This window comes from Meleagris gallopavo, chromosome 12 (assembly GCF_000146605.3).
Source record: "Meleagris gallopavo isolate NT-WF06-2002-E0010 breed Aviagen turkey brand Nicholas breeding stock chromosome 12, Turkey_5.1, whole genome shotgun sequence".
Taxonomy (NCBI): Eukaryota; Metazoa; Chordata; class Aves; order Galliformes; family Phasianidae; genus Meleagris; species Meleagris gallopavo.
Genome location: NC_015022.2, coordinates 3,931,565 through 3,955,911, shown reverse-complemented (window position 1 = coordinate 3,955,911; position 24,347 = coordinate 3,931,565). Strand labels below are relative to the sequence as shown.

Genomic DNA, 24,347 nt, shown 5'->3' with positions numbered 1-24,347 from the left:
CCTCAAATTATGCATCAAAGAAGAGCATACATTTATGGTTAGGGTTCAGGATGTGAAAGGATGTAGGATTAGATGCAATCACAGTTACATCCTATGGCTTAAAACAGAAGTGAGAAGTTATATTTACTTTTCTTCTTTCTGCCTGGCCTGGCCTTACCCATCTGTATTTGGAGGCCTTTCTTTATATTGCTTTAATTACAAGATATTAGTAGTCTAGTATTAGATATGGAGGTTGGTGGCCCTGTATGCGGGAGGGGGGGGTTGGAGCTTGATGATCCTTGAGGTCTCTTCCAACCCAAGCCATTCTGTGATTCTAAGATGTGAGTATTTGTCACATATTCAGATGAAGGAGAGAAAATTTGTACACTGTTGTAATAAGATTTCTTTTAAACAGGTTAGATTATCTGAAGTTTTCATTCATCTGATTAAACTGTTTGCTATGTTATCCTGTATTTTTTAACTTGTTTTGATAAGGAAAACAAATTTGAAAACTCTGGCAACTAGAATGTTACGTAACTAACGAATCTCTGCATTTCCAAAAGATTTTGTTAAATCCAACAGATTTAACATTTATGTAGTTGTTTCAATCAAATTCTCTGCCTTTCTTGTCTCTATTAAATTAAATGAAAAAAATAATGATTTTTAAATCAACTGAGATCTGAACATTAGGCGAGTATGAGGAAGATCTGCTAGACAAACAGGGGGGACTTTACTGTCCCTTATCCCTTTTAGAATTTCCCAAAACTCTTCGTTCAGTGGAAGAAATTAGGTCATTTGTTTTAGATTTCGAGGCATCAAGTAGCTCAGTTTGACATATTATTCCACGTGAAGAATCCAGGAGCCCAACATTCCTCATGACATGCCAGACAGTTGTGAGGGATCTTCCAAAAATAAGATTTATGGCATATAAAAAAAAGAACAGATAACCATGAATCTTTAATTTTCACCCACAATTTTCTGTAAGGAACAGAACACCATAAATCTAATTGTTTACTGTGAACCTACTTTTTTTCCTCAAATTAAAATCTACTGGTCAGATTGCTTTGCACCTGAGTTTATCTTTCTTTTTTTTTTCCTGAAATTTCCAATGTGAATGAGCAGGTATCTCACATGACCAACAGTTTAGTATTCTGGCCAGCAGAGACATTTATGATAATTTATTTTTACCTTCTGCAAGCTACAGAGTACCTATTAAAGTTGTTGTATAAGTCCACTTCAGTGGAACCAAAACAGAGTGGTTAGAACTCAAGATTGATTTTACTGCATCAAATTATGGAAAGCCCATTGCAGTACAAGGTTACTTTTCCTCAGTGTTTAAAATGCATTTGTCGTCTCTCATCTGAATTCAGTTGGCTGTTGCTTAATGTCACTGGATGTTGCTTTTCCTTCATTTGTTCCTACTGTTAAACTAAACATCTCTATGGTATCTGCTTGTAGATCCTTATGCGCTGCAATCAACTGTTTACTTTTTCTTCTTAACCATCTTCAATCAAGTAAGTATTTCACATCTTCATTCTTAACTCTAGTATTTGCATTTTCATGGTTTGGCTTATACCAATGTATAATCACCATGCTATTTTTAAATGTTGGGCAACAAAATGATTTTTATGATTTTCTTTAGCTATGTGCATTTGTATTTTCAATCTATTTTATCAAAGTGATCACAAGCAATTAGTTTTCCTGCTTTTGGAAAGATCGTAGTAAAATTAAGCCCTGGATGGGAAGACATTTGACAGAAATTTGTAAACTTTTTTTTTTTTTTGTATATAAAATGCTGCTGTAATGTTTGCTTTTCTGGTCTTGTTCTTTATTTACTGCAGTCTTTGACATCTGTCCTTGTCTCTTTTCATCAAATATTTATCTGCAGCAGCTGAAAGAGCCTCATTTGTTTTAATTAAAAATAAGACCACCAAGCTGGGATCACTTCCTCAGCTCTTCCATGGTTTGCAGAGACAGACAGTAGATCTTGTGAGGCTTTCCTGAGGGTGGCCCATTGACAGGCTTTCCTCCTCTCCTTGTATCTTTCTTCTTTGCACTGCGTTTATTTTTGGATAGAGAAATGTAATCAGAGCCACATTCTGAACAAAGAAACATTTTACAGTTAACGTGCATGAGAAAGAAGGAAGATCATGTTGTGTTTTGTTTGGTATTACATTGTAAGAAACTGTTTTCTAATTTGTGGTTTCTGGAATGGAGTTATTGCCACAGAAAAATAGGAATTGTCACAGCAATAAAACCTCCAAATTAGCTTGCAGGCATGTAGGCAGCAGGCATATAAGAAAATAATGCTGAAATTCTACTGAGGATGATTGAAATATATTTTTCTTACTCTTTTCCTTATCTGCTAATACCTATCTCATGATTTTTCTTTAATTCTTTGGTGTTGACTTAACTAGAAGAAAAAAAGCATAGAACAATGAAGCAAATTAAAATAGCTCATGTCTAAGGTTAATACTCTGAGGTCACGATAAAAGCTGATGCCTTTTGAAAGTTCTAGAGCAACCCATGGTGTTTGGGACATTATTTTTACACATGACTTCTGGAGATGTGACATGACTTCTGGTCTTTCTTGGGATCTCAATTAAATTACACTGCAACATTGACCTTTCTCAGTCATCTTGATTACCTTTGTTCTTGGTATTATAGTTACAATATTGTACTATAACATTCTAAGATCTTGATATTGGCAGAAAGAAGAAACAACAACTAGGAATCAGAATTTAATCCTTTCCTTGCAAGATACTGAGACAGGAGACAGCATCATAGTTTAGTCAACTGCATAATAGAGCATTCAGGAAACTAGATTTTCTTTCCATTGGATTGAGGGTGACTTTCTTTAAATGGTGTTTCTATTCAGTAAAATAAAACTTTTTATCCACTTTTTAAAAGCATTTTTCAGAGAAAGCACTACAAAGTACCTAAGATTTGATGCCAATTGCTTACAATGGCAAGTGAGACCACAGATAAACTACTTTAAGGGAGATTTTATTAACAAGAAAGATAATGTGCTTGTCGAAAAGATAATGATTAAAGGCTGGGGACTGCTTGCTGGTGTCGTTCTAAACTAATAACTGATGTGCTAATCTTAAAAGTGGAGTGCAGCTGCAAGGACATAGGCTCAAAAGAAACTTGATTTTATAATTCATTTTTATTTAGCAAAGGATTTATAAATGCCAAAGAAAATCTGAATCTGTTTCTGACAGGAATATTTTTGATTAATGAGATATTTCTATAATCTAAATGACAAAGTTCAGATATTTACTACAGCTTTCTACACTTTTTTATGTGAATCTGTAAGAATAGAAAAATCTTTGGAATGGTATCTTTTATGTCTTTTAAGAGACAAAGAAGTAAAAAAAAGTCAACTGGCTTTCTAAAGCCAGTGGCACACAAAAAAAGAATTTTGACGTAAATATTGACGTAAAGATAGCAGTGGTGCTACTGACATACAGATCACGTGCAGTTCTTATCATGATATTTGGGGATAATATTGGGGAATTTAATGAAAACACCTGGTTTAGGTAAGCTCTCTTACCAAAGCCAGAAGTAATAAACTGCTTTCTCTTCTATTTCTACAATTTCAACTTGAAAATATGAAAACTATCAATACATAGAATTCTGCTAATTCAGGTATGTTAAATCCTGAGAAGACTGTCAGACTCATGAGGCAAAATTCTGGCTTTGTGGAAATCAGTGACAAATGTACCAGTTGATGTAAAAGATGCTGAACTTTCATTGGAGTGTTTTTCTTCTACTCCAGAAAACAAAATAATAATTTACAACTTCTCATACTAATCCTGCTGTTCAGACAACACATGATCTCCATTGTAGTGGGACACTTCTAGTATTTTGGCTTTCATTTTGGATGCAGTCACTTTAGCAGCCCAAATACAAAGTGATTAGGGAGTACAGAACTTTGAAGTGCCAAAAACTATTCTGTTAATAGCTTGGTAATAAGGCTTCCACAGTTGCCTCTATATTGCTTCTGAATTCAATTCCTGTTCTGTTTGCCTTGCAAAATTTATGACAGTTTATTTGTAATAACTTCTTAAATTCTATAATCCTTCTAATACTTACAAAATAATTTCAGGAAAGAGCAACACTATTAGTAGATTAATCATCCCATTTGAAACATCTAGACTCTAAAACTATCGGTTGAGAACCCTAGCAGAAGTCAGCAGATATTTCTGTTCAACATTGGCATGACCAACTTCATTGCCTTTTTCTTAAGAGGATTTGGACCAGGACCCAAAGTTTCCAATCCTGTATAACAATCTGCACATCAACATGCCATTACTTCTCTGCTCATTCACACACATGTACACACAGCATATACATCTTACTTGTCCTTCATAGCTATAGCTGTGGTCTGCAAAATGTTGGACTGATCAGAGACAGTGCCAGCAGCTACAGAAATCTTTATTTCACTAACTTTAGGAGTGAAGAACTATGTGTCCCAACAAACTGAGATAAACTAGAATGTCATGTGCCATGTGTGAAGACTCCGCACTTGCTAGTGAATCCACCTTTATATTGAAAAAAAAAAAAAAGGAAAACTTGTAGTTTACCATCTTTGAGACTCAGAGAAACTGTTTAATTGATGCAGAATGCTCTGGTGACAGTGTCTTGTAAATGTAAGAATGCCATAAAAACTGTAGCTGTGCTTACTGACTGTAATGTAATTAAGTGATAAGCATCCACTGAAATGAGAATGTCTGGTGTCAAGACTCCTTTAGAAACATATGGGCAAGGAAGCTTAGTAATTCACAGACCACGCCCAGAGGGACCATAGCACTCATGGCTACTCAAAAGTCAGTAATTGATTCTCAGACAGAAAGGTCAAAAGGTTTCTTAAAATTAAAAATTATGTTAAAAAAGAGAGGGTAGGGAGGAATAAAGAAAGCATAGTATTGCATTGTCCTAGCATGAAAATATCTACAACTATTACACCAGCTGATTCAAACTCAGGTTTACAGAGCCATTGTATTCATTCATGAGAAGTCTTAATGCTCCAAATCAAGATTTCCAGGCATCCCATCTAATCTTCTAATCCAATAATCCTAAAATCCAGCAATTAAAAAATGTTTTGACAAAGCAACCTGAGGCTCATTCCTCTAATTATGCTGCACAATTTAAGCTCACTGACTTCAAATACATAAGTTTGCTCATGCAAAACATGCATGCAGTGCATCTTCTGCAAAATGCAGCCTATTAACAGCTTGGACTGAATTGAAACTATAATCTCTGCCATTTTGCTGGTGTTTCCCCGCAGGAAGTGCAGTCTGATGATTTAGAATGAGAGAAAGGAAATATTGTTCAGGTACAGAAGCCATGGAGAGATTAGAAATGTTAGTGATGTAAAGAGTTAATACTATGTCCCAGTTAACTAAGATAATTACAAAAATACTTCAACATATTCTTGTTGTGCTAGAATTACGCTTTGTCAAGCTTAATTAATGCTCTTCCCTATTCCATTTCTAGACATCAAATCATTCCTTCCTTTCTTGAGCTTGTTTTTTGATTTGGTAGCTGATATTAAAGCTAATGGAGATTTGATTAAATTCCAATCTCATCCTCAAAAAGGACTTGAGGTACCTCCCCTGACAACTAGTTTGACAGCTTGCCACTTGCAGTCTTGACCTCTCCAGAAGGAGATCCCAGTGACTAGCACTCACACTGACTTCTTCCTTGTGTTCTGCTCCATGTCCTGACAATCGGCCTGCTTTCCTGCCACGACTGTAATGGTTCTGCAGGACAATCTTTAGAGTTGCAAAAGGTTCCCCGAAACAAAATAAAGGGTGAACTAGGAGCTTGACTACTAATATCTGAAATGGCTGGTGAATGGTAGTTAGAGGAAGGTGTCTGTATTTCAGGCACCATTAAAAAAAAAAAGTAGAATGAGTAAAAGGTGGAGTGAGGGCCAGCTTACCAGGTGTCAAGCGATACCCAGTTTATTGTCTTTCCCTCAGCTGAAGCTGGGTGGAGGTGAAAAGATTGGTGAATGACTGGGAAAAGGATTGCACAGCAATCTGAGGCCTGAGGGGAGCAAAAGAACTTTTGGACTTGTGGAGAGGAATGCAAAAGGATTTGCACTATTTGGTAATGTGTGAGAAAAGTGTGGAGTGCACAAGGCTTGCCACAACAGCTGTTGTGGCAGAAAATGCACAGGAATAACGTGCACAAGAATGTATATGAAACAATGTACAAGAATACAAAAGTTAAGGAATTTTAAAAGTAAACTGAAATCTGTAGGCAGCAGAGACCCTGCAGATGATGTTCTGGATGCTTAAAATGAGTTCAAAGAGTACACATTTCCAACTGGCCTCAAGCTGCCTTTTCAGAATCCTAAATCAGTATTGGGTTAAACATAAAGCTGCACTAAAGCAGCGTGTCTCTGGCAAACTACTTGTTTGCTAGCAAAACAAATTACAATATTTTCTTTGTGAGCTCTGCTGACCTTCAACCTGGTAAGAGGATAAAATGTTAAAAAGCACAGAAATAGACAAGAACATTTTTTACAAGTGGAACCTTCATAATAGCAAGACTATGTCTGTGTGACAGGAGGGCTTTGGGTTGTTTGCTGTTTGTTTGGAGGATTTAGGAGGGTAATGAACAAAGCAATTGCAGGAGACAAAGACGTTCAGCTTTTTTGTTGTCCCAACAATCTAAGGGAATTGATTCCACTGGAGTGCCTGGAGTTGTTGTTATAATCCTTTGATTAACCCTTGCATTCCATGAGACCTCAGTTTTCCACTAGATGTGAGCTGCAGTGTGCTTGTGTCTGTGCCCACAGTTTTCATTTGATTTAATGTTGGCTACGATTCCTTCTTTGTAGCTTTTTTGTTCCTTTTAGAGGCATAGAATCATAGAACAGCCCGGGTTGGAAGGGACCCCAAGGATCATCAAGTTCCAACCCCCCACCAACCTCCAGATCTGTTAGTAGTACAGGCTGCCCAGGATTCCATCCAACCTGGTCTTGAACACCTCCAGGGATGGGGCATCCACAGCCTCTCTGAGCAGTCTGTTCCAGCACCTCACCACTCTCTCTGTAAAGAACTTCTCCCCAACATCTAATCTAAACCTTCCGTCATAATTCTTTTCTCAGGACATGTCCAGTTTTTCCAAGGTTGTCAGCATTATAATTAAGAAATTAGGAGTAAAGTGATACCATTCAAGTGGCCACACTGAGTGTTTCCACTTTTCCTACTGATCTCCCATAGATACTCTGATCTGCCTTTTTTGTGTGTGTGTTCATATTTTATACATACTTTTTAATCAGAAGCTAGGTGGTTAATTTTTTCACATCACATACTTATTGTATGGGTTGAAAGGAAAGTCGAGGATCAGCAGTGTTACTCCTGGATATACTTTCTGATACTCCTTATTCTAAGGTGTTGCTATGCACCTGATATTTTAATTCACACTAGGTTATTAAAATCAAAGCAAAGTGTCAGACTGGAAACAGCCAGAACTAGGGAAGAAAATGACTGTGCTTCAGTCAATAGTGAATCAATTTGCTGGGATCAAATCCCTTCCTGTGGGGGACTGAAATGGAGCCTTCCTGCCCATATTTACTCAGTGAGAACTTGGTGTAAATGGATAGTATTTTGAATATTCTCTCTGCCAAAAGAAGATTCATCCATTTTTTTAAGTTATAAAGTAAGGGAATACAGTGCATTAACTGGACGTTTTACACAGCGAATAGGAGTTATTCCAGGAAGTACAGCGTCTGTTTTAATTTTATGTTGCAATGCTGCTGACACACTACTCTGTGTTCTGGAGCCTGAGATAGCAATATAGATTACTACAGCTTGCAAAAGATGAAAAATAAAACATCTCTTATCAATAAGCATGGGCCAAATGGTTGCTCAGAAATCAGGTGACTTGAAACTTCACTACGTCAACTCTAAGCCATTAGAGAAAAAAAATGTGCATTATTTTTCATAATTTGAACAGCATGTAAATAGAGATTTTTGAAGGTTTAAAATAACAAGGGCATTTTAAAGTACAAACACATCACAGAATCACAGAATCACATCAACCAAGCCTTGGAGTCCAAGCTTAAATGCAATGAAAAAGGGAATAAAATATAAATATCAAAGTATATACTGAAAAATACTCCAGGAATATCTGTAACTACTTAGTAAAAAACTGTCTAGAAATTCTTTAGTATACAGATGGTCTAGAATTCAGTGGGAACAAAAGTATCACATCATAAGTCAGTTGTTTAACATACTCTGTGTTTATATAAACTTTGGGTAGACATAGCATTACTGTAATGTCATAGTTGAGAATTCAGGCACTCAGAGGTCAGAAAATGCAGCACAGGTCAAACCACAATCATAATTCTCCCCTTTTTCTGCTTATGCGTGAAAATACGAGAGTGGGTATTCCACCAAATTATGTCAGGTCTCTGAACACACTTACAGGCCATAATGGTCCCGACCAGCTTCATTTGGGCCTTACACCCCACAGCTTCCTGCCTGTGGCCTCAGGGGCTTCATTTAAGCTTAGACCTAGGCTTTCAGTTCCTTCCTGAGCTATGTTATATGTGTGCCTGTGTTTAGCTATGCCTATATCTGTGCTTCATCATAGACCCTGCTGATCTGACCCTGACCTCACTTGACTTCCCAGCTTCTCCTCAGCTCCATCTTGTCACTGTGGACCTGCTTGGTGATGATGGGGCTGACCCTGACCTGCAGACTGACTTTCTGCTTTCACATCACACCTGCCTTGCCTTTGCAAACTTTACTTAAATCTGGACTTTTAATTAGCCCTTACTGCCACTCTGAAGCTTTCTCTGCTTTCTTGCTGTTACTGTGGGATGGGGCCCTAGCTGATGAAGCTTCTGCTGTGCTGGCTGTTGTGTCACATTTGGATTCTTAGGTAAGTGCCATCTTTTAGTGTGATTGTGATAGTGATGATTTGAGCTTTACATATAGTCATTTATAGTTCTATGGAGTGAGAGTGTGACTTCCCTATGAATTCCTGTTTTCCTCAGAAAGACTTAAAGGCTAGGCCTGGATTCAGACACAGCAAGTATGGGTCACTAGTGAAGGGATAAAAAGCAATTATGAAAATAACTGCTGCAAAAGTATGATAATGTAATGATATTGACAAATTGTACATTAAAACATTTCTTCAGAAAAAATGTAATTTTAAAATCTTGAACATTTAAGAGTGAAATTTTGTATAAGATCTTGAAAAAAAAACAAATATTTTAACTGTCTTCCCAGTACTTGGCTCTCTCTTTACTATTTGTTTTTAAGAATTTCTAGACTTCTGTTAAGAAATGAGACTACTTTTAGAAAAAAGACAAATTAATGATTTGGTGGTTGTTTATAAATTCGTGTCAGAAAGGCAAAACTCCTCCACCTCTGCTTTATTTTTTCTAAGACAAGCAGTTCAACAGAAGATATCAAGAAAAGATTAAGTGTTTACAAGCCGACAAGGCAATGTATGCTGTTATTCTAAAGAGTTTTTAAAGATAAAAGGTAAAAATGTTGGCATCTTTCAGTTCAGTGGTTCCTGGTAATTTCATGGAGGCCAAAACCTTATCCAACAGCTAAAACAGGAAGACCATTCTGCCAAATGAAATATTTCCAGAGGGAAAAAAAGTTAGGAGAAGTCTCCTGGCAAGAATAACAATGCACAAGAGAAACCTATCAGAAGAGATACTGCTTAAAGACATTCTCATGAGCAAAATATGTACTCACTTTTCTCAGCCAAAGAAACTTCAAGCAGTTAAGGAAGAGGGAGGATAGGGAGAAAGTCTTAACCTGTTAATCTTTTAGTAAAGTATGGCTAGAAAATGTGTGGCTCTAGCACTGAAAGTGTGAAAGCTCAGGTTGGTACCTAAGCTGTCTTATTCTGTTAAGGTTCATTTGCCAGTTCCAAGATGAAATTGTAAAGACTTTTTCAGAGCTGTAAAAATTTGAATTCAAAAGAGACTTGAAAAAAGCATCAGAAGTAAAAAAAATGGTCTTTTGAAGTTTTATATTTGAGGAAAGAGCTGGATTTCTGTCTTTAAAGCAAGCCTTCCTGACATCAGAAATCCAAAAAACTTGATGTGGCCAAAAGCCACATTGCATATACTTATCTTAGAGAGGAAGGGGGAGGGAGATCAGTTCATAAGCAGGAAATGGCTTCCAGGTGTCTTCCCTACTGCAGTACACATCTCCATCAGTACAATTCAGCAATGCCAGGCTCAAAAACCCCAACTGCCTTGCTTCTTCTCAGGGATTTGATCTAGATAGCATTAATACCACCCTTATTCTGGTGACAAAACATAACTCTGGCTCTGGATTAGTGCAGACTGCAGTTGACTGACAAAGTTTTGGGTAGATTTTCTCCATCAGTTATAAGTGTATGGAAATAAGCAAAATATGTACACATACAGCTACATCTGTGTATGCACTCATATCCCTGTGCATAGAAGTTAAAAACACATCTGTTTCTGGAGCTGGACAACAAAATCAGGCACTCTGCTTCTTGTTGCGCAGTGGAAAGAAGGAAGTAACTGTATGTGACACTCTTTCCTTCCCAGCACTCTGCACAGCTGGTGAAAGTGGAGGAAAAAATTAATTCTATTTATTCTACCCCAACATCTTATCCCTCCCTCCCCACCTCTCTTCTCCAGCAGCAGAAACACTTCCTTATGGTTTTTTTGTCGATGGTGGTGGGGTTTTTTGTGCAAGTATGGTAGGAAGAGTTTTCTAAAACTGCTTGTTAATTAAGAATGTAACAAAAAAGTAATCAGCTTCTCTGACACAGAAGAAGTAAGTTTTCCAAAGTACTGTTTAAAATTCTCTTTTGGCCTCTTCCCCGTGGAAAGTTTGAATTTGTAGCATTAAGCTGATTGAAAAATGCTGCTATTCATTCTGCTACATTACTGACATTAGCATGAGATCAGGTCATGATACAGTAGTCTGTCTTTACTTCTCAGTTCATAAGAAACCATGACAAGCTTGAAAATCTAGTCTACCAATTTTACTCACAAAACAGGAAAACACTGTGACAGAAATTAGCTCTCTGTATATCCTGCTATATTACCCACTTTTTGTGTACTTACTGCTTAGCCTCTTCCCAGATCTGACTGTTTTAAAAATTAACCGTACTACTCCTGCACCATATGTTCAGATGTCCCAAGGGAGAAGAGAGTTGTTCTTCAATTGGCTCACTGTCCTTTAATGAGGCAGGGGACTTGTGACCTCCATACATGGTGGCTGATAAACGGTAGGATGTAACCACACATACTCACAGAAAACATACAAACGCAAATGAGTTGGGGGTAATCTTTAGCATTTACTAGAGAAAGGCAATCTTGTGTGCAAACACTTCATCAGAAAGCTAATGCTTAATAGCATGTGATTTTAAACAGCCAGTGCAGAGTTATTTCTAGGTTCTCTGATCTTCTTTATTAGTTTTCTGTTTTGCTTTCATCTTAATCAAGTCAGGTTTTATTTTTCTTTTGTTTTTCTCTTTTGTTAATGCCTAACATTTTCCCCTTCAAATCTGTTTGCATTTCTCAAGGATCTGCACAGGTTAAAAATGCTGCTGAAGGAAAATTGTGCACATAAACATTAACTGTTATGTAACTTATATAGAATAATATCAAATGCTAGACTATTATGCTAGGATCAGATCAGATAAGTGAGCTCTGCCTTCATTAAAGGCTCTAATCTTGATTATATTCAGGGCAGCCTTCAAATGACAACTCCAGAATTTTTCTCTAAAGGAAAGATCTTTCATATTCTGGTCTGGAATTTTTCAAATAACTAAGAATTTTATTTTATTTTAGAAATCATAAGCAAACATTTCTTCCCATCCCTTTTAAAAACAATGGGGTGATCTTGGAAAAAAATTCCTTGGCTTTCAACAGAGAGTTATAAATAACCAAAAGCTAAATCCTAGTTTGGGGTTATTTTTATTTTCTTTCTCTAAAATCTCTTTTCTGAAGATGTGTTTGAGCCTCAGATCTCCTGCTTGTATTGTTACAGAACTGATGAAAGTCTGAGATCTCAATCAAGGGCTTAACAAAACAATAATCCTCTATTGCCCTAATTCTTCTCAGAAACATCTCTCTCTGACAAGAACAGTCCTTAAGCTTTTACATCTTTTTCTGCTTAAAATTACTTTTCTAATTAGAAAGAAATGTAGCGAGTATTTGTGCCTGAAGAGCTCCACATACATTGGAAAGCATCTCTCAGCTCTTTAGACCCCCCCTCCCTCAAATACTGTGACAGTGATAACACTCTATATCCCTCAAAAGTTCTGACTCCCTTTTTAACATACAGAAGAATTCAGTAACATTCTTCACAATCAGCCTAATTTCATTTGTAGCAAAAATCAGAAATAGGAAGAATTACACAGATTTCATGCTTAATGTAATCACTCTCAAGTAAAATATTACTATTTAAAATTATTTCTCTTTTTCAATGATATATGCTTTATAGACTTCCATTCGATGAGAATTTAGGGCATTATTTTAAGGGAATTAGAACATCTGCACACAGTATAGGTTGAATTAATTGAGTACTAGACATCAAGTAGAGAATGTAAAAAAAATTTCCATATCAGAGGATTTGTTTACTTTTTTTTCCAACTCAATAACTGCTCACCCATATAGGTGATGAAGGCCCCTTTTCAAGGAGGCACTTATGCAGGAACAGTACCAGTAACTTCACAGTCCAAGCAAATCTGCACATCCTGATTCAAGCACAATCCTGAGTTGGACACAAGCTCAGAAGTCAGCCTGACCTGGCTTCGATCATCATAAATTCACCCATCAAGAAATTTTAGTGTGCTAACTGCTGACATGGCCTACACCCATGGAAGAAGCTCCTGACAAGCTGCAACAAGATTTGGGAAGGTCAAGCGTAACTTAGATATGGAGTATAAATAAATAATTGTGTGTCCATTAAAGCAGATGCATTTGAGTCTAGCAGAATACCAAATAATTCACACTGAATGAAATGACTATTAACTGCTGCAGCTTTGAATAGCATCTGAATGAAATTAGTTAAGTGTCTTTACAAGGAAGTCTGCAATGTGAAGATGGCCACAGTCAAGGGACTGTTATACCAACATAACCAGTAAGCATGACTGCACCTGATATGACTCCTTCTCTCCAAAAGTGAACAGAAACAGCTGTTCAAACAACTGAATGTCTTTTCCTATCCCTGTGAATGCCACTGTTTTAATCTGAAAAGAATGGCTGAAGCTGGAGTAATGATCTCTTCTGCACTTACCAGTAACCTAGCTTAGAAAGGCCACCACTGATGCATGACAGGATCTTAAATTTATCTCCACTGGGAATGGACCATTTTTCCTCATTCAGATTTCCATCTCAATAAGGATACTGCAATTATAGAAAAAGTCCAGAAGTTGAGAGTGATTAAAGATAACGTGGAGAGGCTTTGATACAACAGATCTGTGAAAAGTTGTGCTATCATGTTTTAACTGTAAGCAACTAAGATTATGAGGCTACATAAAGCACTGAATGTCACTATAAATATTTTTTTAGCACTGCCCTACTGAATAAGACAACATACAGTAAAAAAGGATAATAAAATAGGGTTTTAAAAAATATATTTCCCTCATCTATGTAACTAAATGCAACAGTACATTAACTAATCTAATGATGTATCATTAGATTAATTTTAAAAAGATATAACTAAATAGTTTAAACAAACTACAGTATCTTCTTATGTTCACTATGCCAAATATCTTTCTTTTCAATAAAACAGACAATTGTTAGTTGGGAATATAAAGCTTCTGTATGTGTTAGGCACACAATGTATTTTTAATTTAAAGAAAGGCAAATGTTCTGGGAACTGCTCTCTTTAGTCGAAGAATACTCTGCTACTCTTAACAGTGAGATTCTTTTAAGACTGCCTCAGAAAATTTGAATGTCTGGATTTACAATCTAGAATTCAAATTTTCCTTTCTATAAGAGATGCTACTTACACCTTTCTTTTGACACCAGAAGATGAACACAGAATAAGTTGTTTTTATTTGCTTTGTTATTTGTCACAGTTCTATGCATAAGTTCTTTATTTCTAACTAAAAGAAAGTTTTGTATATGCTATCAGTGATGAATACAAGTGCCTGTGCTGTAAAAAGATCTAAAAGAAAGATTACCCTATAATTGCTTATATGGTTTGGCAGGTATGCAGTAGGAATCTAGAGAAAGTCCGAGTCTGCTAGGGATCAGTTGTTGCTCTAATGAAGACAGCAGAGTAAAAAAAGAAACTTATGGATCTGGACAAGCAAGAGGATCAGAACAGAGAAATGCTGAACTGACCTGAAACCTAACGAAATTTATGAAACAGATCTGAGTTTCTGAAGAGCAGTGCAGACCAGAGGAAATGAAAGAATAAAGAGGTCATGGAAAAAACTCCAAGTGCAAACTAATTGCATCAGCAGCAGTCATGGCAGTGGGGAAAGTCTCTGGATCAACAACAAATAAGCTGATCAGGGAAAATAAACTCAACAGCTTTACAAGTCCACATGAAAACTTGAAGGAAGCTGAAATGCACAGCAAAGCCAGCTGGCTGTTGCTGAGAGTGGGCCCACTGCCTGGCAGCTGTAACAAGGGGGAGTCAGTCCCAGTAGCTACCCCTAAGTAACCTGGGCTACTCTGAGATTGACTGATGGCCTTTATTGGAAAGGGAGAAGTTGAATACAATTTGTGCAAATAGCTGTGGACTCTGTTAATCACTAAATATATCTATACAGTGTCCCACAGTTTTCTGTTTGTGTTCTTAAAAATTCAATAGCATAACTTCTCAGTAAGAACAGAAGAAGAAGTGTAATTCAATTTTTTCCTCCTTGAGAGAAACTGAATGGGAAACTAAGCGTGAGCTTTGAGATACTTTGGGTAGTAAAAAGATCCTCTTTCCTGCCAAGGTTTTGAGCCTCTGCTATGATTTTTCTTTTTCTTTTTTTAAATTCTAGAGTGACTGTTCATTTTCTAACTGTACAACATCTCCATTAGTTCTCTAGCTTCACACATGCCAAGCTGTAGGCCCAGATCTGCCTAGCTGTACTTCAAGGACATGTTTTAAAGATAGGCTAACATTCTGATCACAAAAGAAAGCTGTCAGAGTCGCTACATGATAAGCATAGGTCAGCACATTCACAGAACTAGATTACTTGTTTTTCTTCAAAGATTAGAGGTATCTCTTTAGTGAAGTGTTAGAAAACACGTAAACGTGAAGGCACTGCCAGCTGCCACTGCTGTTCCAACAAAACTAAACAAATATTTTTGTTGCAGTCTGAAAGAAAAGCATCACCGATTCTCCCTCCACTCTTACATTTTATTATCTTTTGTTAAAAAAAAATAGGCACAAAATATATATTTGGATGTCATATCACTTCATATTCCCGGATTTCAGAAAGGAAAATATGAGTGTTTCAATGTGTATTTTTTTCATCCTAGTGAAAAGAATGAAAATCATTTTCAATATCTAGAGTATCTGCACCTGGGGCCTAAATGAAGGGAAGTGGGTAAATAGTTCCAAGTAATTATGTCTCAGAGAGGCCACAGAAGGAAAGAGGAGGTTCTCCATTCTAAATGTTTGCATTCATGCCTTGCCCAAAGCAAAACAAGCTATCTGTCTTCTGGTTTGCATTCTCCCAGTGAGAGGTTCCATTTGTCTTTTTTTCATTCCAACATGTGCATAATTTACAACTTACACTGCATAAAATATGTAAGTTCTACACAATGCATTTTTTTCTGAACTTTTAAGATTTTCAAGAATTTTAGACTGCATTTAAAAAAAAAAACAACTGAGCCAGTAAAGGCAGGTTCAATTTTGACAGTTGGCTAACTTCTGTGAGTTGCTACAGGTCAGGTAAGCAGAGTTTGTGCTATTTTTATGTTTTGCTGCACAGTAGAATCTCTAACTCACAATAAAGTTCATCACCTCTTTCCACATAGGGGACAATGACCAAGATGGAGGTTACACCCAGACCGGTCATCACTGAAGACAGAAGAAAGGGTGATGGGTGTTGAATTTCATCTGTTTCTGACATTTAGGTCATTAAATGTGAGTTGTAGAGATGTACAAATCTCCAAAACACATTTCTGAATTCTTTCCTAGAGTTAGAAATATGTGCCAACCTTCTCACACAAATATTATGTCTAATAGTTCAGTGATTAGAAGATGAACAATTACAAAAAGTTTGAGTTCAAGACCTGAATCTTACTGAGGGTGTTAGAATTGCTTTTATAACTTCCTATTTTGAGAAACCCAGTACATTGGGATGCTTAAGGGACTCCATTCTAGTTTTCCCTACAGAAGTGAAAAAACCGCTGACCAGAAATACTGTGATGGAAAGAGAACTAAGGATGATTATTTATCTTAGTATATCCATTAAAGGTGAGGAAGCCTAGATTTCTCTTTCTTTCAACTAGTACTTAGTACTAAATCCTGAAGAAGGCAAGTTCTTTGAGACAGACTCCCTATCTTTGCATTCCCTGCTGTTATATGACTCGCATCAGAAGTATTTTCCACCACAGCACCTCAGGCAATGTCATTTCCTCTACTGAACAGAGTTGCCTGATGCATGAAGTACTTATACTGCCAGCTCTCACAAAGACAGAATTTCATTCTCATGGCAAGCCTGCAGTCATAATCCTAGGTAACATACAGTCCCTTTCTATGACATAATGCACAAACGTGTTAAGGAGCGTGCAGTACCTACAAGTTGATAGTGTGATGAATTTGATGTGGAAACTGGATTGCAACAGGCCAAGTCCTTCTCATCAAATGCCAGCAAACATCTGTTAGGTTTGATATGTGTTTGAAAGGTTTCCTAATGGAGTGAACTTGGCAAAATCTCCCTAGAGTAGATGCTGCTGAAGTTATCCAAAAAAGCTTAGAGGGATTCCCTAGACAGAACAAGCTGCACTGACTTGCATGCTCTGAATTGTGCCTGTCATAGAGCTGTTAACCCTCCCTGGTTGCCTCTTGGGAAAGAGGTAATGTTTCTCAAGCATATATTATGAACTAGATCATCTGTTGGCTGTGCTAAAGGGAACTTAGATTTTAATATTAGAAAATCCACCGACAACATAAAAATACCCAGAAACATGTAAATTATATGGATAAAGGAGGGGGGGGAGGAAAGAAGACTAGGACAAACTTTGATTTAGTCTATTTTGCTGATAATTCAGCTTAAGAGCTATAAAAAACATGTATCTTAGGAGAATGGTGGAGCAAACCACCACGCCACAAACGAAATCCACCAGCCAAAGTAAAATAAAATAAAGTATATTTCCCAACAGTATTTCAGAAAGCATAATGTGGGAGCAACAGCTTCAATACAGAAGTTTTGTGAGTATTTAAACGATTTCTTTGGAACAGTAAGTTCTTATCCAGGATTGAATGGCCTTGTGACTAAAAATACGCTCGATTTTGTATTTCTTTCAACTTGTTTTAGACAGCATCAATAGTTCTCTCAGAAGATATTATCATTGTTTGGCAGAAACATACTTGCAAAAATAAACCAACTGCAGAAAAATTTCCAAGGATGCATTTGGATACAAATGTGGATAGTAACTCTTGCCCACATCCAAAGTAAAACAGAAGTGCTGGTTAGCAATTTTCTTGCTAAGTATAAACATCCTAACACTGATAAGTTTTAGAAATACTGACTGCAGTATAGTACTACCATCACCACTACTTTAAGAGCACCCTCTACAAGTCACTCAATGCTATCTAACCAGAAAAAGCTACTGTACATTCAAAAAACAGTACTAAGTGAAAACTAGTGTCTCAATTAAGTATAGTGTAAAATCTTTATAAACAGATCTCTGTGAGTGCTTGAAGCCCTGTTGAAGACAAGTAGATTTTGTATGAGTGCCAAAGACAGATCCTACTTCATCATGGAAACCTCTGGATTTGTCCCCAGTTCAGTCTCCAAGTGGTATGCTGGACTTATTTTCCATCTTTAAATTTGAATAATTGTTTATGTCACATCGAAATGAGTGAGATTGAAGAAGGCAATTTAATTTAAGCACATGCCTAAGCAGTTTTTCGCATCACTCTTGACAAGACAAAGCTACGATGGCTGAATATTCCGATCCTTTCCTAACATGTCCTTTATGGGTTTTATCTAAACATGCAAAGATGCTGATATTTTTCATCTTCAGTGCATTAACGAAGAACATTAAGAACATGAGAATCAGGAGTGATTAGTAACCTCTAAAATAGAAGAACCAATATCTTTGTTGTGAGTACATGCATAATGTTTCTTACATAGGACATTTCTGAAATGTTGATATCTCTTCTAAAATATTGCTTCACAAAACTACCTACATTATCTTCCTTCTCTGATTAAGAAGAGCAGCTGGAGATAAAAAATATTTTCAAGAATATTAAAGATAATTCTTTTTCTCAAGCTAATCAGATGCATGTTTGTCAAAGCAGCTGAGCTGTTAAAATGATTACAGCCACGAGGTGGTGCTATTGTACAACATCATAGAAGTACACTTGCCAACGTACCAAAATTCTTAGGTCGAATCAGATGCTACTTTAGACTTCTATGGGCTTGAAAATCTTTTCTTATTTTCGTCCAAAAGACGAAAAATAAATAATTAAGTTATCCATGCATGACTATAGGGGAAAAAAAAAGTGATTTTAACAATGTATTTTTATGCAGGATAGAGATAATTCCATCTCTGATTCTAGGGTCTAAGCCCAAAGAATATAGTTACAATTTTACTTCCCTATTGAAATAATTTGATTTCAATGGAAGTTAGTAGTCTTTGCTGGATGTCATTCTTAGTTAATAGCAAAGGCATACACACATCTTCAGGGCAGCTGAATATGATGCAAATCCTTACATGACTTATAGAACAATTCACAGGTACATAAAGCTAAAAAGGACTTCATCCTCCTCATCAACATTGCATTTTAAAATATGAGAATTGTTTTTGTTCATGTTTGGATTTCTTTAGTACATCAGATATGTTTTAAACTGCCTACATACCCTGAAACAAGACAATCTCTTATACAAACTGTAAGCAAAATAAAACTACTTAAATAAATACAAATAAGATTTGAGATCACTACTGAGAAACACAGACAATATTCAGTCTCCAGAATGTAACTTTAGATGCTAACCGTAAAAGTATATAACTTAATTTTGCAAATATTTATGCCAGGCTAAACTTCAAATACATAAAACATGATTAAATTTCTGTGATGTTATGCATAGTAATATTATTCCAGGATGAAGGATGGAACTGTTAAATTCTCTATTCTTTCTTCATTATTAAATATTTATCTACTTAAATTGACAATAATTTTTTAATAGGGATGTGTATCTGTACAGAGCTCAACAAAGTCTTCTACTATGTCCTAATACTGAGGACATTACTACAAAATAGATAAGAAGAACAGTACTTGAGAGCTACATCCATAAAGAGCATTGGAGCCATTTAAGATACTGTAATGCTATTTCTGTGATAAATTAGCCAACATTTATGAATGCAATGACTGAAACAATCAAATAAATACACTGATAATGCCATTAGGTTATTAGCTTTGACTATTTGTGCAAAATGGAGAGCCAGTCTATGCAGCCCACTATTTGTGCAAAATGGAGAGCCAGTCTATGCTACCCACTATTTGTGCAAAATGGAGAGCCGGTCTATGCTACCACTAAAAAACAGCCTGCTCCTGTACCATGGGTGCGGCTGACTGCCAGAAAGTAGTAGGTTGGACTTGTCCAAGCAGACCTATGTAGACAACGGGAAAGCAGGTAACATTACAGTTCTTCTGGAACTTTAATATAGATGCACTCAGTAGTATCTAGGATTTCTATGTTCTTGGAAAAACTTTTTATCTTCGGAAGGATTACTTGAATGATGTTGGATCCCAGACCATATCATAAAGAAGAGGGAAGAAGGCCAAGTGGAGCCAAAAGTTGTCAAAGAAGAACAGGAGTTCCAAAAGTCTTATGATGGCTGAATGTAGAAGCGTCCGCAATCTTCAGTTGAAGTTCATAGCAGTACTAATTATTCACTTAATTACTAGATAACATGTTAATTTATGTTTTAATATTGAAACACAGCAAAGTTTTTTGTATTTTCCTGTCAGCAGTGTCTTTTTTTCACTTTCCACTGACATTCCACCTTTGTATCTCTCTTTATTTCTATGTGCATAAGATCAACAATTGTATAGTCTTATACTCAGTAGGAAGAGTATTCATAGACTTCAGCTAACTGAAATGAAATGTAATTCTACAGTGACAAATTACGGATTAAATTTTCCCTTACTAACTTTTTCCTTCCCAGGGATTAGCTAATATAGATTAAAAAATTGCATTTTCCTCTCTTGAGGACATCTGAAAATATTCCTTTCCTTCTCTACAATTCCATCTATTACTTTAGACGTTTTATTTACCACATTTTACAGTCCTATTAAAAATCAGTCTTGGAATGTAAATATGTTCTTGGATAGTTGCCCTAATGGATGAGATTATTCAGGCTTTTAGAATGTTTTTACACACCTCTCCACATTGTGAGTCTGGGTTGGAAGCAGAGGGAACTGAGCACTCTGGGTTGTATCAGCAGTACCACGACAGCTGCATATGGGAAAATAAGAGATGACACACGTAAAAGATGAGGATGAAAAAATAAAAACCAACCAACAAAACAAACAAATAAAAAACCCAGCACCTAACAATCCTCCAAAACAAACAGCTCAATAATAAGAGAAGAGGAAGAAAATAAGAAAGATGGAAAAACAAGGGCCACAAGTTATTTGTCTTTGGAGGAAGCAGAAGTCATATATTAAAAAACATTTGGTAAAAGTATAAAATTAATTTTTTTCAAATAACCCAATTCCTCCTCTGGAAATAAATTTATACCAAAGTAAATTCATTATTTAAAATATAGCTTCTTTTCAGTGTTTCATGCTACCAAAGTGGTATAATTTTTCCAAAAGGGTACACTTGCATGCTCATATAACAAAAATGCCTTGTAAAGTTTGTTTAAATGGTTGAGAACAAACACAGATATAATTTTAGAAACAACTCTGTAAACACTGTACTTAAGATAAAATGTTTTCAGAAAACAAGACAGTGAAAATAAGGGTAGAGACTAGAAAGAAGGCCAGAATTTTTAAGCCAGTGCTTCCTTAAATAAGAAATAGGTTAAAATATCTATTAAACATCTTACTGAGTACCGTAATATCGGGGATAATTGCCATTTCTTAAACAACAGACATCTAGACTTTTAAAATAATGAGAAAAAATGCGATATGTAATTGTAAAAGATGGTCAGAAGCAGTGTTTCAAAGTACTTGTATACCTTTCTCCAGTGTGATTATTAGATTTTTTTTCCAACAAAGAAACCAGGGGACTATAATAAAAAGTCATAATTCAGTTCAATGTGTAGTAGAATAGTAACAGAGAGAGGTGCACCTTGCTGGAAGCCAAGCATGGCGCTTTTAACACCAACCTTTCATTACAGTCTGACTCAATGAGGAAGGAGAGCTGAATTTAGTGAGTGCTATGCAACTGTGGAGGTGTGCTGGAGTAGCTAGCAGCTGGAATTAATCTACAACACAAGCTAGAGCATTTCTGTTTGTTTTTGCTTTAGCTGCATACTCCATTTAGTATTGTATTTCACAACTGCCGGATGACACACTGCCTGGACTGACGGAGACATTAATCATAGTGTTGAGCCAGTTTTGTAAACAAGGACAACAGCTTTTATTGAAAAGAGAGGAAGAGAAAAGTTGGTGGTTGAGGGTGAGAAAGGAAATGGTAGCCTGCACTGAGGTGATATTCTGTAAATGACCTAACTATCTTCAGTGTAATTTTATCTTATTATTGTATTTATATGCATTTCTTCAAAAAATTCTTATCTCACTGGACAATCTTCTGCTTTTGCAGTAATTTCAGCTGGACTACACTACATGCTTAATATCAGTATTTTGTATTTATATATATGTATATAGTTCAAAAATCATATAAAATAACACTTGTGAAACTGAGAAATGCAGAGCAGAAGAAAAGCTTTCTAAGCATTTTAATACTGAATATACCCCATTGCACTGACTCCTCAGCTGCTATCTGATAGTAATGCATCATGAAAAAACTAATCAGAGACTATATAATATTGATGCTTAGTTGTCATAGCTTGATTATTTTTTTTTTTAGCAATAATTGAATATTTTGTGCTTTTTTTCTGGTTTGCTTCTAAGTGCAATGGAAATGCATTATTGTATAACTGTTGATGAACACATGCTTTAATTAACCTGTAACAACAACCTGATAATTACACACCCCTTGACTGAAGAATTTTGTTGCTTATTAAATTTGATTCCTTCAAACATTACAAAACTGCAGTAAGAAGCTGAACAAACTATCAGCTTATTTCTTCATACTTCAATTGTAATAAAACACAGATGTGTGTACGTGTATCTGACTGACAACTCTGTGTACTTTGTGTAACTCTGTGAAAAACAGTTTAATTACTTTTGTTTCTTTCCCACACCTTCTTTCCCAATTTTATAGATGGAGGGTGATGGGATAAACCTTGTGATAATATTTTGAAAACCTCAGTGAAAGGAGCTAAGCAAAATATGTAAAGCCTTTACTTAAATAGATTTATGATTAGACGTGTGCACTGGTTATGTGAAAAAATGTGTATGAAAAACAAGATTTGAATGCTGGAAATATATTTTTAAAAAAATCAAGATGGCAACAAAAGTTCTAGCTGTTGTGGTTCATAGGTATCTTCTGTCAGATCAACTTAATGCAATAGAAGCAGAAGAATCTAAAATAGTTCAACTATGGCTTTCCTTTCAACAAACATTTTGAGAGATCCACAAGTCTATATAGTCCCTGTCACCCTAATATGACAGGTCCTCTTAGCAATGTCTTCATCTTTATTAGATGTCTGATGACACCTCTCTAGCTGGCTCTTCAGAAAACTATTTAGAATTTGTCCAATTGACACAGTTCATAATTATTTCTATGGATAAACCACCAGTATAGTGTATTATCACAAACTATTTTTCTTGCAGGTACCAATAGTAGAATATACATGTTTCTATAAACTCTCAGAACACACTTAATTTTCTATCCTGGTGCAGATTTGTGTGAACTTTAACAGCTTTCCAACACAGGCCCTAAAACTGGGCAGGGTGTCCCAGAAATGGCATTATTGATGTTGTAGGGAGCAGTTCCTTTTCCTGTTGAACAACTTTTTATACATCCTAATTAAGACAGGGACATTCTCTACAGCAAGTAATGCAGTTCTCTATAGCTTATGTTGTAGATGTTTGCTAGCTAAGGTTTTTTTTGCAAACACATCAGAGGTAGCAGAGCAGCTTTGGCAGGAATGTGAGGAGCAGTGACCTCAGTTACAGCTGGATTTGAAAGAGGATGTGTGCTTATCCACATGCTTCCAGCAGAACAGCTCTGCAAGTGGCTTTCGTTGTTTATATACAGATTTTTTTCTTCTCTGTTCACTGCCCTGCATATTCCTCTCCACGCTCTAGACACAAACCTTTTTTTCCCCCCTATACAGTTGCTACAAGAATTTTTTTCTTACCACACAAGTTGTATTGTAAGAAACAAATTTCTGGCAGTGTAAAAAAATAAATGAGGCCCGGTTCTTGTGAGATGCTTATAGGGAGCTGCTGTTGTATTTGTTGTTGTTTTTTAATGACATACTTGCAAACCTTGGCTCCATAGCACGTGTCCTTTCTTCACACACGGGTGAAGGGAGCCTTGCTGCAGCATGGCAGCCCTTCAGGTCTCGCTACAAAAGGAGGCTATCCTGAGAATCTGCAACCTGTTGTATTTCCAGTCTAACTGAAGACACAATGAGCACCATTCAGAATGCTGAGGACAGCTGTGGCGTGCCCAGAGGCACCGGTGGCTTCGTTCTCTGAGGACGGCCGTGCCGCCCCGTTGGCTGCGCGGTGCTCCCCTCACCTGCACAAGTTCAGACCCGCGCTGCCCGCCCCGTCCCCGCGCTGCCTCAGCAATTCCAGCCGCCCCCGCGCCGCACTCATCAGGCAAACAACGCTCGGCTGACAGGCGGCCTCGAGCTGACGGTACCTGGACCAGGGCTGCTGCACTAGAGGACCGTTCCGGCCGCCCCTTTTCGTCCCGGCACCGTTTGCCGCAGGCGGAACAAAGCAGGAGCGGTGTACGGTGTGGGTGCCTCATCGGCCCAGAGCGCGCCGCGCTCGCCTCAGGCGATGGGCGGGAAAGCGCAGCGCGCGCACGAGGCAGCCCCTCGCTCACCTGAGGGAGCGCCCCCTCGGGCTCCTCCCCGGCACGGCGCGGCGCGGCAGCCCCGGCACCCCCTCCCC

The 24,347-nt window shown here is 37.0% G+C and overlaps 1 long non-coding RNA gene across 2 annotated transcripts in view; it reads right to left on the bottom strand.

The window, feature by feature from the left end:
* Window positions 1-24,337, bottom strand: part of LOC104912771 — a 42,197-nt gene extending 17,860 nt beyond the window's left edge. For both annotated transcript variants that reach the window (XR_794876.2, XR_002118805.1), the window contains exons 1-3: window positions 24,091-24,337; window positions 20,524-20,598; window positions 13,251-13,360 (exon numbers count right to left, since the gene is read on the bottom strand). This is a non-coding gene — a long non-coding RNA (uncharacterized LOC104912771). The remainder of the gene's footprint in view (window positions 1-13,250; window positions 13,361-20,523; window positions 20,599-24,090) is intronic.
* Between the last annotated feature and the right edge of the window lie 10 nt (window positions 24,338-24,347).